Raw genomic sequence first — 17,291 nt, 5'->3', positions numbered from 1 at the left:
AGGAACAAAAGTAACTACTCACAAAGCATAAACATGTTCATAATAAGAGGGGTATTAATATGCATATAGGATCTAAACATATGATCTTCCACCAAATAAACCAACTAGCATCAACTACAAGGAGTAATTAACACTACTAGCAACCTACTAGCACCAATCCCGGACTTGGAGACAAGAATTGGATACAAGAGATGAACTAGGGTTTTGAGAGGAGATGGTGCTGATGAAGATGTTGATGGAGATTGCCCTCTCCCGATGAGAGGAGCGTTCGTGATGACGATAGCGATGATTTCCCCCTCCGGGAGGGAAGTTTCCCTGACAGAACAGCTCCGCCAGAGCCCTAGATTGGTTCCGCCTCGTGGTGGCGGAGTTTCGTCCGAGAAGATGGCTTATGATTTTTTTCCCATCGAAAGACTTCATATTGCATTCAATGGCATATTGATGAAGATGTTGATGAAGATAGCCATTGGAGGGCCACCAGGGGGCCCACGAGGTAGGGGGCCGCGCCTAGGGGGGTAGGGCGCACCCCCACCCTCGTGGGCAGGGTGTGGCCCCCTGGTGAATTTCTTCCGCTGAGTATTCTTTATATATTCTGAAAACGTCTTCCGTGAAGTTTCAGGACTTTCGAAGCTGTGCAGAATAGGTCTCTAATATTTGCTCTTTTTCCAGCCCAGAATCCCAGCTGCCGGCATTCTCCCTCTTTATGTAAACCTTGTAAAATAAGAGAGAATGGCATAAGTATTGTGACATAATGTGTAATAACAACTCATAATGCAATAAATATCGATATAAAAGCATGATGCAAAATGGACGTATCAATCAACATGGGATGCAAGATTGCCATGAGACCAAAACAAGATGAGCATAATTTTTGGTCTTGACTTGTATCCACATGGAGATGCAAGATCACCATGAGACCAAAACAAGAAGAATTTTAGTTGCATTGTGTGCACTTAGTTTGCATCGTTATTGGATTGAGGAGTGATATATGACCACTAGGCATCTCATGCATTATCTTGAGTTGTATCAGCATGGGATCAAGATCGCCATGAGACAGAATCTAGCACTACTTGGGTAGCACCGAACATATATGAGGTGTATGGTGAAAGAGAAGGATCGCCAATGTGTGTATTTTAACCTTGAATTGTATCAACATGGGATGTAAGATCACCATGAGACCAAAACAAGAAGGAACATATTCTTATTCTTGAATTGTATCAACATGAGATGCATGATATCAGGAGACCAAAACAAGATGATTATAATTTAACCATGGTTTGTATCAACAAGGGGTGCTAGACCCCATGAGACCAAACTAGGTGTGCTATATGGAGCGATCGTAGAACACCAACTACTTCAGACATATGGTGCAAGAGGACTGCATCAAGAAGGGAGCAAGGAGGTAGCCATGTATTCTCATGTTGCGTGTGAGGAAATGATGCGGACGAGCACAGCCGGTGTGGAGCAGCTTGTGGGCAGTGCAGATGCTGAGCCGTGTGGCCGATGACGTATGTAGATGACGGTGAGCGGATGGACGGCGATGACGGCGGCGAGCGGACGGTCGGCGACGACGACGTCGAGCGGACGGCCGGCGATGAGTGTGTAGACAACGAAGAGCGGACGACCGGCGGCGGCGACGACAAGCGGATGGCCGGCGGTGGCGACGGCGAGCGGACGGCCGACGGCGGCGATGGTGAGTGGACGACCGACAGCGACGAAGCTAGCACCGTATGTATGTGCGTGAGTTATGACGGATGAATGATCGAGTGGTTGATGAATGATGAGCTAGCAGCAGCGACGACGTGTGAATAAGAAAATGAGTGACCTGAGAGCAGTCAAGCGGCCTGGTATTTATAGAAACGGAGGTGTGCAGCGCTGCGGCTAGACGCGCGCACCCACACTCCAAATCGTGAGATGGTGCCGATGGATCGTGGGAGTGGGGCTGCTCCTTCCCTTTCTTATTTTTTAATCAGTAATTAACCCGCGAGCGTCCCATCGGCCAGCTACTTTGCATGATTAGGCTTGGACCCATTGAGCCTAATACACATGCATGCAAGTCTATGCATGGATCAGGAGAAGGGATCCATTACGTATGTGGCTTAACAAGCTATCTCATGTACATACAACTTATACATGTCTGTACGTATGCATTGTTACCTAATAAATCAATGATATTTATTTAGTTAACACACAATGGTATTTCGGTGGAGCCGCACTCGTACGTGTTATATTTCTCTGGTACCGGCTTTTGTCTTTGACTCCGTGGTTTTATGTTAACATTTGCAATCTACCGTTAGTGAACGGTATATATGTACGTAAGCTATCTATCCTTTATATTTTCCTTAGGACAAAAACTTTATGATTTTTTCATCATATTTTATAATTACCAGCCTTTTTGATGTCCGTAATATCAACATTCAGCAATATATCATACCATTATTTTCACCAGCCATTGCTTTGAACGATCGACTATTTTTAAATTGTTTCCTTTCATTATTAAATGGATTTTTGCCATTTGCATTTATCTAACTTTTGGTATAGTATTTGCACTCTACTTTTTTGGGTCAAAAACCATGTCAACAGCGAGATGCATTCACACGCTTTCCAGCTATACCTCATTATGGGTAGATGAAGCTCAAAATGTCCGGGCCCAACGGAGTCATCACTATCGCTAGTGATCTAGACATAGCACACCGCGCCGAAAACAAAACCGCATCCCTGGCCCTCGAGGCACTATCCGAGGCCCTTGCGGCCAAGGAGCTCACCGCTCTACGCTCCACAGTCGATAGAGACAACGTAATTCTCGGTAAAAGGCCTAAATCCACTTCTTTCAAGCTAGCAAACAAAATAGTCAAATTCCAAATCCACCCGATGGATCCTAATAAAACAACAGCCATTGGAGCGCAGCTGGATCCGACGGCCGATGCCTTTCTAAGAACATTCCTGCGCGAGAACTGGGACATCTTCGCCTGGCACCCTTCAGATATGCTAGGAATACCACGCAGACTGGTCGAACATAGCCTCAACATAATAAAGGGGTTCAAGCCAGTCAAGCAGACGCTGCGGCGATTTTTCGAACCCAAGCGACATGCTATGGGGGAGGAGCTAGCCAAACTACTTGAAGCCGGGTTTCTTCGAGAGATAAAACACCCGGATTGGCTAGCAAACCTGGTCATGGTGCCAAAGAAGGAAAAATCCTGGTGCCTTTGTGTCGATTTCAAAGACCTCAATAAACCCTGCGCTAAGGATCCCTTCCCACTTCCACTAGTAGAAAAAGGGCCTTCAGTCCCGGTTCTGGAACCGGGACTAAAGGGTCGGTACTAATGCCTCTCTTTAGTCCTGGTTCAATCCAGAACCGGGACTAAAGGGCGCGGCCACGTGGAGCTCCACCTTTAGTCCCGGTTGGTAACACCAACCGGGACTAAAGGAAATTTTATGATTTTTTTTGAATTTTTTTTATTTTCAAATTTCTGAATTATTTTAACCTCTAGTCTGTAATCACCACCCCTCATCACTTCTCAATTTATCGTCTAATCACCCCTCATCATTAGAAATCATCTAACTTCCCGAACGGTCACCCATCCTCCCACTCCCCCAGCCTGAGCACGCTTAACTTCCGGGTTCTATTCTCCCTCGCTCCAAGTCTGCACTTGTTGTTTACCTGACAATACTAAGATGTCAATCCTATTAACCTTCAGGAATTTTGCTTGAGCATGAAGTGACACATTTCATAGTTTTATTTTGAAACTATTGTTTTAAAAAACAATAATTATTTAGTAACACTAATATTTCTTGAATAATTAGTTTGACCATTGTTTGACCACAGTTTGACCACAGTTTGACCAGATTTGACCAAAATTGAAATAACTGAAATAATTATTTAGTAACACTAATATTCTAGAATAATTAGTTTGACCATTGTTTGACCACAGTTTGCCCACTGTTTGAATTTTTTTCGATTTTTTTCACTCTAGATCTTAAAAGCCCCGTAACTTTTTTTCTATTAGGTTTTTGAGGATTTTGAAAATGTTTAACGGGGTTCTCCCGTTAAATTCGGATGTAACTTTTCGAGTAGATGATTTTTCATATAAAAAACTTTTTCATCCGAGTTAGTATGCAAAAGTTATGCCCATTTTTACAAATTTCAGAGAGATTTTGCAAATAAAGTCAAAATTCACATTTGCAAATTTTCCCAACAACTAAACCACATATCACATGGGAAACTTATTTTCTTTTATTTTTTTGACATTTCCATCATTTTCTTTTATTTTTTTAAAACTGAAAAGGCGATCCACGGGGGGGTGGGGGGGGGGTAGAGTTTGAAAATGGGACCTTTAGTACCGGTTCGTGGCACGAATAAGGACTAAAGGTCTCAACCCCATTATTCCCGGTTCGTGCCTCAAACTGGGACTAAAGGTCTAATCTTTCGTCCCGGTTTGAGGCACGAACCGGGACCAATGGTTATGGGCCAGGAGCGAGGCCCATTGGTCCCGGTTCATCCCACCAACCGGGACCAAAAGGTCCAGATGAACCGGGACCAATGGCCCACGTGGCCCGGCCGGCCCCCTGGGCTCACGAACCGGGACCAATGCCCCCATTGGTCCCGGTTCTGGACTGAACCGGGACTAATGGGCTGACCCGGCCTAGACCAAAGCCCTGTTTTCTACTAGTGTTCCCTGCATTGACCAGATCATTGATGCAACCGCAGGACATGATTCATTATGTTTCCTCGACGCATACTATGGATACCATCAAATTAAGATGAAGGAATCCGATCAAGCCGTAACAGTATTCAGTACCCCGTACGGGCCTTTCTGCTTCAACACTATGCCTTTCGGACTCAAAAACGCCGGTGCCACCTACCAACGCATGATTCAAACATGCCTGGAAAAACAAATTGGCAAGACGGTGGAGGCATACGTAGATGATGTAGTAATCAAAACTAAACATGTCGAATCATTGGTGGACGACTTACGTCTTACATTCGACAACCTTCGAACATATGACATATGACTCAATCTGGAAAAATGCGTTTTCAGCGTTCCGGCAGGAAAGCTACTCGGGTTCATCGTTCCGGCAGCAAACCCGGCCAAAATCTGAGCCTTGTCACAGTTGGCAATTCCAACAGACCTAAAGCAAGTCCAAAAACTAGCTGGGTGCGTGGCAGCCTTGAGCCGCTTTATCTCCAGATTAGGAGAGAAGGCGTTGCCGTTATATCGTCTGCTTCGACGTACAAACCACTTTGAGTGGATGGACGTGGCAACAGCCGGGTTGGAAGAAATAAAAGCTCTACTAGCGAATAACACAGTCCTTGCCGCGCCTAACATCGGCGAACCCATGCTACTATACATATCAGCAACTCACTAGGTGGTGAGCGCAGTACTCGTCGTTGAACGAGAGGAGGAGGGACATAAATTCCCACTCCAAAAACCCGTATACTACATATCGGCGGATCTCACACCATGTAAATTCCGGTACCCGCACTATCAAAAGATAGCATATGCGGTTTTCATGGCATCTCGGAAGCTACGACACTACTTTCAAGAGTGCTCGATCACGGTGGCCTCCGAGGTACCACTCAATGATATCATAAATAATCAAGACGGCACTGGCCGCATTGCAAAATGGGCCATCGAGCTCCTACCATTCGAAATAACGTACAAACCACGCCAGGCTATTAAATCTCAGGTGTTGGCCGACTTCATCGCCGAATGGACAGAAGCCGAACTCCCCAAAGAATACGGTACATACTCTAACTGGGTGATGTACTTCGACGGCTCTAAAATGTTAGCCAGATTGGGGGCTGGTGTCATCCTAACATCCCCTACATGGGACACAGTCCGTTACGTATTGCAAATCATGTACACAGACTCCAATAACGCAGCCGAATATGAGGCACTACTGCATGGTATCCGGATGGCTGCTTCTATGGGCATACAACGCCTCGAGGTGCGCGGGGATTCAAACCTCGCAATATCCCAAATAAACAGAGAATTCGATGCAGAAGATCCAAAGATGGCAGCCTACCGCAATGTCGTGCTCAAAATATCAGCTCGGTTCGAGGGACTCAAGTTTCATCACGTGGCCTGAGACAGCAACCAAGCAGCGGACATCCTTGCTCGAATGGGCGCTAAACGTGACCCCGTCCCGCCTAACACCTTCTTGGAAATGCTCTTTAAGCCATCCGTGGTATGGCAGGATGAGAGCGGAAATTCCAGTCCGGCGCCGATCACACCCCCGGATGCCGAACACGATGCGGACATCATCGGGGGCTCGGGCATAGAACCAACGCCTTCCGCCCATGCAATCATGGCGGTAGTCGCCCCATGGACCAAACCCTTCCTGGCCTACCTAAATAGGCGGGAGCTCCCTGAGGACCAGAACGAGGCTCGTTGCATCGTTCGACGTTCGAAAGCCTACAAGGTTCATGAAGGAGAGCTCTACAAGAAAATCACTACCGGAGTCCTTCAAAGATGTATCTCCAAAGAGGAGGGACGACAGCTCTTGGCTGAAATACATGCTGGTCTTGGTGGCCACCACGCCGCGGCTCGGGCCCTTGTAAGTAAAGCCTTCCATACAGGTTTCTTTTGGCCTACGGCCCGAGCAGACGCACAGGACCTCGTACAATGCTGTGTCGGATGCCAACTTTTCGCCAATCAAAGCCACATGCCGCCCACTGCGCTACGAACAATCCCCATTACTTGGCCTTTCGCGGTCTGGGGGCTGGACATGGTCGGACCCCTTAAATGGGGCAGCCATAGACAAAATATTTGCTGGTTATGGTAGACAAATTCACTAAGTGGATAGAGGCCAAACCAGTTAAAACGGTTGAAGCCGGACCGGTGATAAAGTTTGTATCCGGTGTCGTACACCGTTATGGTGTCCCACACAACATTATTACCGATAATGGCTCTAACTTTACTGCCGACGAGGTGAAAAAATGGCGTGTTATCTAGGTATTAAACTCAATTATGCCTCCGTGTATCACCCCCAAACAAACGGTCAAGTTGAATGGGCCAATGGCCTGATAATGAGTGGAATCAAACCCAGACTAGTGCGATCCTTAAAGGAGTCGGATAAACACTGGGTCGAGGAGCTCGACTTTGTACTCTGGGGTTTGCGGACCACACCCAATCGCACAACCGGATACACACCGTTCTTCATGGTGTACGGCGCAGAGGTTGTCCTGCCTTGCGATATTATTCATGACTCACCTCTAGTGCGCATGTATGAGGAGAGAGAGGCCGAGCTCGATCGGCAAGACAACATAGATGGCCTGGAGGAGGAGCACGATGTCACATCCTTGCTCGAAGATACCAAAGCAGAGAAGTGCGGGCTAAGACTTATAGTGTCGGTGAACTCGTTCTACACCAACCAGAGAAGAAAAAGGACAAACACAAGCCCAAATTTGAGGGTCCCTTCATTATAGATGAAGTTCTCACTGGAGGGGCCTACCACCTGCGCAATGCGTCGGACAATCGCTTAGAGCCAAAACCATGGAACGCGACCGGACACACTGTTCGTTACCTTTTTCTCCTTTTTTCACCTTTTTTCCTTTTTTCTTTTTCCCTTACAACTTCTAGCATGTGTTCGGGAAAGCCGACACTTGAGGGGTATACATCCTTAAATGTACACACCGCACCATAACTGGGGGCTTCCTCTAATAGAAGCTTATTATCATTTCGAGCATAAAGCTCACCCTATATATGTGTGGTGTTTGCTCATATACGTCCTATCTTTGCCATTATATCCACCTCTATGACTTAAGTTTTTGCCAAGCTGGGTTGCCTGGCTCCTGTGCTTATGCCCTACGTTCCAGCCTGTTCGGCTAGGGCATAAAGGGAGCACCTCTACGATTGTTACAACCGGGTCATCCGGACATGTACCTCAGACGGGTGAAGCTAAAAGCTAGCGTTCTTAAGGGAATAATTGGTCGGCGAACAAAAGATGAACTGCCTTTGTAGCAATATAAACTACCAAAATACAAATACTGTTGTGATTTTTTCGCATCACAGCTTAGTCAAGCATAAACGCATGCTGACCCAGGGAGAGGAACCCTTAACAGAACTATTTTTTCTAGAAGATGTTTCTTACGCTAAACAGTAATATAACATAACTTGTCGAATATAGTTTGTCTGCTCAAGCATGATGACCGGATCACGTGGTTCCCGAACATACTTGGTGTTTCCCACAGTTATAGTATTCGGAAATACTCCACCCTTGGGTTTCGGAGTTTGAAAGCGGAAAGTCTGCCACGACAATCATTTACAATTCGGCCAGAGATAACCTTTGCCGATAAATTGTATTGTCACATAAAATTACACGCCTACTCCTTATCTATGCCATCTATCAGGCTATCTAGTTTACAGTCCTGCTGTGAAAATTTGGCGGCTATCTCTACTTGGTGGTACACCAAGTTAGCCATGGGTCGGACTGATGGGCTGTGAAGATACAAAGACCGAAGACTGCACCCGTGTCCGGATGGGACTCTCCTTGGCGTGGAAGGCAAGCTTGGCTACCGGATATGTAGATTCATTTCTTTGTAACCGACCTTGTGTAACCCTAGATCCTCCCGGTGCCTATACAAACCGGAGGACTTAGTCAGGAGGAGAAGATATTCATTATCATAGCCATACAAGCTAGACCTCTAGGGTTTAGCCATTACGATCTCGAGGTAGATCAACTCTTGTAATACTTGTATTCATCAATATTAATCAAGCAGGACGTAGGGTATTACCTCCATAGAGAGGGCCCGAACCTAGGTAAACATCGTGTCCCTTGTTTCCTGTTACCATCGACCTCAGACGCATAGTTCGGGACCCCCTACCCGAGATCCGCTGGTTTTGACATCGACATTGGTGCTTTCATTGAGAGTTCCACTGTGCCGTCGATGAAAGGTTTGATGGCCCCTTCAATCGTCGATAGTGACACTGTCCAAGGAGAAACTTTCCTCCCCGGACAGATCTTCGTGTTCGGCGGCTTCGCACTGTGGGCCAACTCATGTGGCCACCTGGAGGTGGTCGATAGCTACACCCCTAGCCATCAGGTCAGATTTGGGAGCTTGAACTATGTCCGGACATCCGTGGAGACTTGATCTTCGCCGGATTCGAGACCATGGCTGCCAACCCCGGTCACCCCGATGATCATGACCTAAATCTATCATCAGACCGCATCCAGGAGATCGCCCTTGCAACCGCTCTGGGCTTAGAGCCGGAGCAGACTGCGCCATCCAAGGATGGGAGGATCAACCCCACCACGGAGGCCACAAATTCCATGGTGTTGGAGCCGCACATAGACTTAACCTCTCATGACATCTTTGTCACCGGAACTCCGGACTCGTCTCCAGCCGTAAGTTCTGAACCACGTGAGCCCGCGGACGCCGAACTTGATCGTTTATCTATCTTCGAGTTCAGCACCGTAGATATCTTCTAAACTCGTTAAAGAACCTGTCCTTGGCAGAGGACTCACAGAAGAACTATATGCGGTTCGAACTAGGGGCTGACGGCGGAGAATTTTGCTTCCCACCCGCCACCCACTTCATAGCCATGGTCGAGGATTTGACCGACACACTTGATTACGACTCCGAGGACATCGACAATATGGACGACGATGCTGGAGAAGAAGAGGCCCAGAACCAGCCGTTCACCAGATGCTGGACGGCCACTTTCTCGTGCGATGTATACATGGTAGATGCACCAAAGGAGAACAGCGGCGATGACAAGGAGGATCCAGCTGAGGATAAACCTTCCGAAATAAAATCTAAGCGCCGGCGCCAGCAGCGCTGCTCTAAGTCACGCCGCAGTAAACACAGCAACACCGACACAGGAGAAGAACACACTCCAAAAGGTGCCGAAGACAACGAAGACCCCGTTGAAACAGCTAATGAACAAGATGAACGGGAAGATGGGCAGGCTAGCCCTGGTAAGCAAGCCACACACGAAGACTCAGAGGACGGAAGTTATCTTCCGCTCTCCGAGGATGAGGTGAGCCTCGGCACCGACAACTTCATCGTGCCTGAGGAACCTCTTGAGCAGGAGCGCCTCAAGCGCCAGCTAATCGCCACATCAAGGAGCCTGAAAAAGAAGCAGCAGCAACTTCAAGGTGACCAAGATCTGCTCAATGATAAATGGACCGATGTCCTAGTAGCATAAGAATACGGCCTCAAGCGCCCAACCAAAAGCTACCCACATCCCCAAGAGGGAGCGCAAGCGTGCACTCAGGGACGTCTACGCGATAGAGCTAGTCGCCCCAAAATTTAATCCATGGTCGTCATGCCCGGTCACTTTTGATCGTCGGGATCATCCGACCAGTATCCGTCACGGTGGCTTAGCCGCACTGTTCCTAGACCTAATAATTGATGGGTTTCACCTGACTCGTGTCCTTATGGACGGAGGTAGCAACCTCAATCTACTCTATCAGGATACAGTGCGAAAAATGGGCATTAACCCATCTCGGATCAAGCCCACCAGGACTACCTTCAAAGGAGTCATACCAGGTGTAGAGGCCCTTTGTACGAGCTCAATCACACTAGAGGTTGTCTTTGGATCTCCGGACAACTTCCGAAGCGTGGAGCTAATCTTCGATATCGTCCCCTTCCGCAGCGGCTATCACACACTACTCGAACGAACTGCGCTTGCTCGATTCAACGAAGTACCACACTATGCTTATCTCAAGCTCAAGATGCCCGGTCCACGTGGCATCATAACGGTCAAAGGAAATATGGAACGCTCCCGCCGTACAGAAGAGCACACAGCTGCCTTACCAGCAGAAGTACAGAGCGGCCTTCTCAAGTAGAACCTTAATTCGGTTGCCGAGCCCACAGACACCGTTAAGAGGGTCCAAACTACTCTGCAGTAGGAGAGCTCGACTCGTCAGGAGCTCGACTAGCAATCCGGCCTCCGTCTCAGTCCCGATCAAGTGGTGGCATTCGTGCCGCGCGTACATAACTATGCACTCAAAATCCCATGGGCATCGACGGAGGCATAGCTAGCTTGTGGTCCATAGTACGGCTCAACCGACATCAGATACACACATACTTTCACTTTTACCTGTTTCCTTTTTAGGTCTCAATCCCATAGGCACCATCTGGTGGTCTGGTCATCGGTCCTCTTGAAGGATAAACAAACAAAGACGATGAGAAACGCAGACATATGGGGGACTTTTTAGGTGATTCTGTTAACGATAACTCTACTCGTTTTTCAGGACCCACATGCAGCTCTCCCTTGGTTTCAGCATGTCAAATAGCCTGTTGCTTATCGCACTACCTGTATCAATGCGCCTGGATGTACTAATTAAATTACAATGAAAACAGTTTGCGGCTGAGCAGTAGGACTCCAGCTTTTTACCTTTGTTCCTTCTCTGTTTTCTTTCTCTTTTTCAGCTCCCCTGTGGATAACCCTATCAGGTAGCACCCGTACACTTTCGTACGCTCGATGTTTGCCAGGGGCTTCATAGCACCCCACATTACGGCAACAAAAGTCCGAACACTTTTTATAAGTATAGTTCGGCACCCCGAATTTAGCATTATATGCATTGGCTCCGAATCATGTCTTTGGTTAATAGTTGGGTTGCCCGGCTCCTATGCTTGCTACCTTACGTTCCGCTATATCGGCTAAGGAAGTAAAGGGAGAACTACTGCGATTGTGCCTTGGTTTATCCAAAGGAGCACCTCAGTAGAGAAAGCCGAAAACTGACTGTCATGATGCGGCGAGAGCCGGTCAACTATTCAGAGGTTGCAAATCGTTGGAGATTTCTTCCGCATTACACGAAGGATTGGTACTTCCCGATTAGACGCTTATAGCACTCTAGTTCGGATACTAGGGGTTGTGCCCATGTTTTTATTGTCGCACTCCTATGGCTAAGTGAGGGCGTTACAGCCGCATAGTCTGGTTTCCTGGTTCATTGCGCTAAACAACTCCTTCAAGGACCATCTAATTGGATTAAGATTGTTTAGATTCCATCCCGAACACCCCCATACTACCTACGTGGGAGCAGAAGCCGACGACTAGTTAACCCTCGGATTTCATACAACACAGCCGCATAGGAAGTAAAAATTTAAAAACATAACCATCATTATATTGCGCAATCACTTTGTTTTATCATTCAAGGTAGGGGGAGCTTGAATACATTCACTCAAAGATAGTGTCTTCGCACAATGATCCGCAACAATACGGTACCCTTCTAAGACATCGCCAAAGTATCGCTCGGGCGTGCGGTGCTCCTTGCCTTCAGGTGGCCCCTTGGTCCCCAACTTGACGGCATCCATCTTCGCCCACCAGACCTTGACATAGGAGAAGGCCAGACGCGCGCCTTCAATGCAGACGGACCGCTTGATGACGTCAAGCCGAGGACAGGCATCAACCAGCCTCTTCACGAGGCCGAAGTAACTCTTGGGTATAGTTTCGGCTGGCCACAGCCGGATTATTAAATCCTTCATGGCCAGTTCGGCCACCCTGTGTAGCTCGACCAACTATTTTAGCTGATCACTGAAGGGAAACAAATGTTCTGGCACAAGATATTGCGACCAGAACAGCTTCTCCGGAGAGCTCCCTTCTTTGGCTCGGAAGAATTCGGGGCGGCAGTCATACTGCATGACAGATCAACAAAAGCCCCTGGAGAATTCTGAATCTGGGTCAGTAAAAGATATTTCCTCTTCACATTCTTGCTTTGCATATTGAATGCCTTACCGGCCGCGATCTTCCTGGCCTCCTGGATCTCCTGGAGGGCGCCCTGGGCTTCACTCTGTGCCGTCTCCGCACTCTTACGAGCCTTGGCGAGTTCGGCCTCTTGAGCCGACGCATTGTGCTCCAAGGTCTCGCACTTCCTCACTGCGTCCTAATGCTCCTGTTGGACATTCTTGACCCGGGCCTTGAGCCTCTTACGGGCGGCCTACTCCTTGACAGCCTTCCCCTCGGCTTCAACCAGGGCCGCCTTCAAGGCTTCGATCTCGGTCATTGCCTCTATTCACATCATGGTATTTCGGTCATTACATATCATTTTCCCTTTTTTGAATACATAACAGGTTATTACTTACCTTGTTTTTCCTGGAGCTGCCTCTTCACCTGGCCCAGCTCCTCCTCGACCTCCGCCAGTTTCTGCTTCAGTCCGGAGACTTCGGCAGTTTGCGAGGCCGCGCCCAGCAGCGACGCCTGTGCATACATTTCAGACAAATTTAGTTAGTTTCCTACAATAGGAGATTGATCCTCTGTCCGGTTTTTTCTTTCCGAACACCGGGCAGTGTCTCAGGTGCTACTGTCTATATTGTGATTTTCTCCTTTTCGTGTCGCTTACCTCAAAACCTGTCAACAGGCTGCTGCAGGCTTCGGTTAGTCCGTTCTTGGCAGATTGAACCCTTTCAATTACCATGCCCATAAGGACACGGTGCTCATCCACAATGGAAGCGCCTCGCAGCGCTTCCAGCAGATTATCCAGTGCCCCTAGTTGGACAGGGGTCATCGGGGGAATAGGCATCCCCCTTCCTTCGAAGGAGGTTGCGTGCCGGATTCTGGAGCCGCATCGGACTCCAGAATCGAATCCGGCTGAGGTCCGAACTGAATACAGCCCTCCTCGCCAGTCTCCATGGGGATTGACTCCCCCTGGTGTCTGGCGACGGGGTTTTGCCTTCTGGAGCCTCCTGATCCTCTCCCCCGCCTGGAACAGTCCTTCGGGATAGCACCTCTGCATCGTCCTTGGCCTTGGGGGAGTGATCGGCCGGCGGTGAATCGCTGGCCATCGCCTTTGAGTCCAGCAAACCTCATTATGAGGATCGCTGGGAACTGTCGTGGGCTAGACTGCAATAGCATAACTGATTATATCAATATAACACAGAGGAAAGACTTGGTTTATGGGCGGATATGGGTTTTAGCACTTACGATGCGGCCCGAGGCTTAGTGCAGGGGCGTCTCTCCGGACTACTGTCGGCGTCCCATGCGGTGTTATCTGCAACGGAGCTCTTCCCTTTCTTGGACGTCTCCGCCTCCAGATTCGCCGAGGCCGCCCTCTTCTTTGTTCCCTCATCAGGGGGAGGGTTGTTCTCCTCCTCCTCTTCATCATCGCCGTATTTGGCGGCGGAGGAGCGGGTCTTATCTTCGGACGTCGCGTCCGAAGCGCCCCAGCGGCGGGGGCCACTCCGGACCCCCTTGGCCTTCTCGATGGCCTTCTTCTCTGGCGCCTTATAGGGCGCCAGCACCAGCATCTTCGCTAAACGCGAGATGACTGGTTCTTATGGTAGCGCAGCCGGACATTGGATCAACTTCGCCTTCTCCGTCCACTCCTAAAGAAGCCATGATAACAAGGGATGCAGTAAGAATAATATACCTCGTTGGCGAGGTGGTTGATGTCATGCCCACGATCCGAGTCTGTGGCCGGCGGAGTTTCGTTGCCCTTAAAAAGCAACCTCCAGGCATCTTCGTGAGTGGTTTCGAAGAGCCTCTTCAGGGTATGGTGCTTCTTCGGATTGAACTCCCAGAGAGGGCGGCTTCGGCTTTGGCATGGAAGAATCCAGTGAACTAGCATCACCTGGATTATATCGACGAGTTTGATATCTCTATCCACCATGCTTTGAATGCACGTCTGCAACGTCGTCAGCTCGTCTGACGAACACCAGTTCGGGCCCTTCTCGACCCAGGAGGTGAGTTGCATGGGAGCGCCAGAGTTGAATTCAGCAGTTGCGGCCCAGGTGGTGCCGCGGGGCTTTGTGATATAGAGCCAATGTTTCTGCCATTCCTTTACAGTCTCCACGAAAGTGCCTTTCGACCAGGAGACATTGGCCAGCTTGCTAACCATGGCGCCTCCGCACTCCGCGTGTTGGCCATCCACCACCTTTGGCTTCATGTTGAAGACCTTGAGCCACAACCCAAAGTGGGGTTGGATGCGAAGGAAGGCCTCACACACAACGATGAACGCCGAGGGAGTTTGGGGATAGATCATGGAAGTCTATCCTATAGTAGAACATCAGCCCGCGGACAAAGGGGTGCAGTGGAAATCCTAACCTGCGGAGGAAATGGGGGATGAATACTACCCTCTCGTTGGGCTTCGGTGTGGGAATGATTTGTCCCTGGGTTGGAAGGCGGTGGGCGATTCCCTTCGCCAGGTACCCGGCCGCCCGAAGCTCGGCGATGTCCTCCTCCTGGATGGAGGAGGCCATCCACTTGCCTTGACATCCAGATCCGGACATGGTTGAGTGCTTGCTCGAGACGAAGAAGATGAGAACTTGGGTGCTGGAGCTCAAGAGTGGAAGGGCAGAGGAAGAGAGAAGGCGTGGGTGGAGAAAAGGGATTCTTGTCTCCTTATAAAGGCAGTAAATATTGAACGCCTCCCGACACGCCTCAAAATTCGCCTGCTCCCAAGGGCTGTGTAAACGGCACGGTTGGGTTACCCACGCCCGTATTGATGAGAATCCCGCAATAAGGGGACACGATCTCTGCTTTGACAAGACGTGCCAATGGAAACCGCATCTCGAAACATGGGATGGCGGACAAAACGGTTCGATATAGTGACCGGGCAGACGTGATGTCATGTTATAAAAAAGTTGTCAGCAGACTGGATTTGTGAAATATTATATTCTCTCTACGGTTGTGTGTGGTGTGAGTTATAGGCCTGGACACATCGGTACATCCAAAGACTGTTTTGGAGTTCAGAAGGAGGAACCCGCCTTGTACTGCCGAAGACAGATCTATGCGCTGAATACCTTGTCATTGAAGCCAGGTTCAGGGGCTACTGAGGGAGTCCTGGACTAAGGGGTCCTCGGGCTTCCGGCCTGTTAGCCATGGGCCGGACTGATGGGCTGTGAAGATACGAAGACCAAAGATTGCACCTGTGTCCGGATGGGACTCTCCTTGGCGTGGAAGGCAAGCTTGGCTACCGGATATGTAGATTCCTTTCTTTGTAACCGACCTTGTGTAACCCTAGATCCTCCCAGTTCCTATATAAACCGGAGGACTTAGTCTGGAGGAGAAGATATTTATTATCACAGCCATACAAGCTAGACCTCTAGGGTTTAGCCATTACGATCCCGAGGTAGATCAACTCTTGTAATACTTGTATTCATCAATATTAATCAAGCAGGATGTAGGGTATTACCTCCAAAGAGAGGGCCCGAACCTGGGTAAACATCATGTCCCTTGTCTCCTGTTACCATCGTCCTCAGACGCACAGTTCGGGACCCCCTACCCGAGATCCGCTGGTTTTGACACTGACAGTATGATCTTCCTGCAAGATGGCCCAACAAAAAATGTCACAATTCGGTCTGTCCACCGGGTGCATATTAAGAATTATACCTCTTTGGTGAAGGCGGGGGTGCGGTAGTATCACTATTGTCCTTTATTTTTAAGGACTCACCCCGCGCAGGTGTCGCCTTCCTAGAAGACACCTTCGATATAGCTTGGCGAGACAAGCGTCGGCCCTTCGGAGCATGAGACAGTGCGGCGGGTGAGGTACGACGAAAAAACTCTTTCGGAGGAGTCATCTCCTGGGTACTTACATAGGAGGAGGGGAGAAGGCCGGGAAAATCGGCTATAATAGCCACTTCCGTGGTGTCGTAGGTCGCCTGATAAAATATTCCCTTCTTCAGCTCTATAAATATGTCTGGATCTTCTTCATATCCGGGATCTAGATCCCGATTATGGTCCTTTGGCTACAGAGCGGGGTTGTAGATCCCCTCGACGATCTTTCTCCATTCCTATTAGAAGCGTACGAATTAGAACCAACTAGCATAACTCTGCAAAAGGATTGAGAAAAGCCAATCGTCAAAAACTTACCCAGTTGATGGGGTTGTACATGGAAAAACCTTCTCGGCATTTCAAGCGAGTGAAGTCTTCCTTCTCCCCTTTGAAAAGATCAGCTAAGATGGTGGCCAGGGCAGCAAAGTTATTCGGACCCTTGCATAAACAACGAGATGCATCGTCCTCCCTATTGTAATGCCACATGGGAAAACCCCTAGATTGGAGCGGTTGAACGCATCACGTTATTGAGATTGCGATTACCTCAATTATTAATAGCCCGGAGTTGGCAAGTACTCTGATTTTGCTTTCCAACCTCTCGACCTCCGCACTGTCCCCTTCCTCGAGGCTTCGGTTACGCCAGCTGGCGTGCTTCTTTAAAGGAGCACTGGAGAATTCGGGAAGGTCGCGCCTGATTGGGTTCGGAAGAACGATGTCTTCGATATAAAACCATTTCGAGGGCCACTCTTCGGATGCCTTCTTCAGAGAGCCGGACAGGTATCCTGTCTCGGCTATGCGCCATACTTCGGCGCCACCCACCTTGAATATAGATCCCTTTTGGGAGCGGGGATT

The sequence above is a fragment of the Triticum urartu genome, chromosome 1A (genome assembly GCF_056163025.1).
Source record: "Triticum urartu cultivar PI428250 chromosome 1A, HENAU_Tu73, whole genome shotgun sequence".
Taxonomy (NCBI): Eukaryota; Viridiplantae; Streptophyta; class Magnoliopsida; order Poales; family Poaceae; genus Triticum; species Triticum urartu.
Note: the sequence above shows the minus strand (reverse complement) of the source record.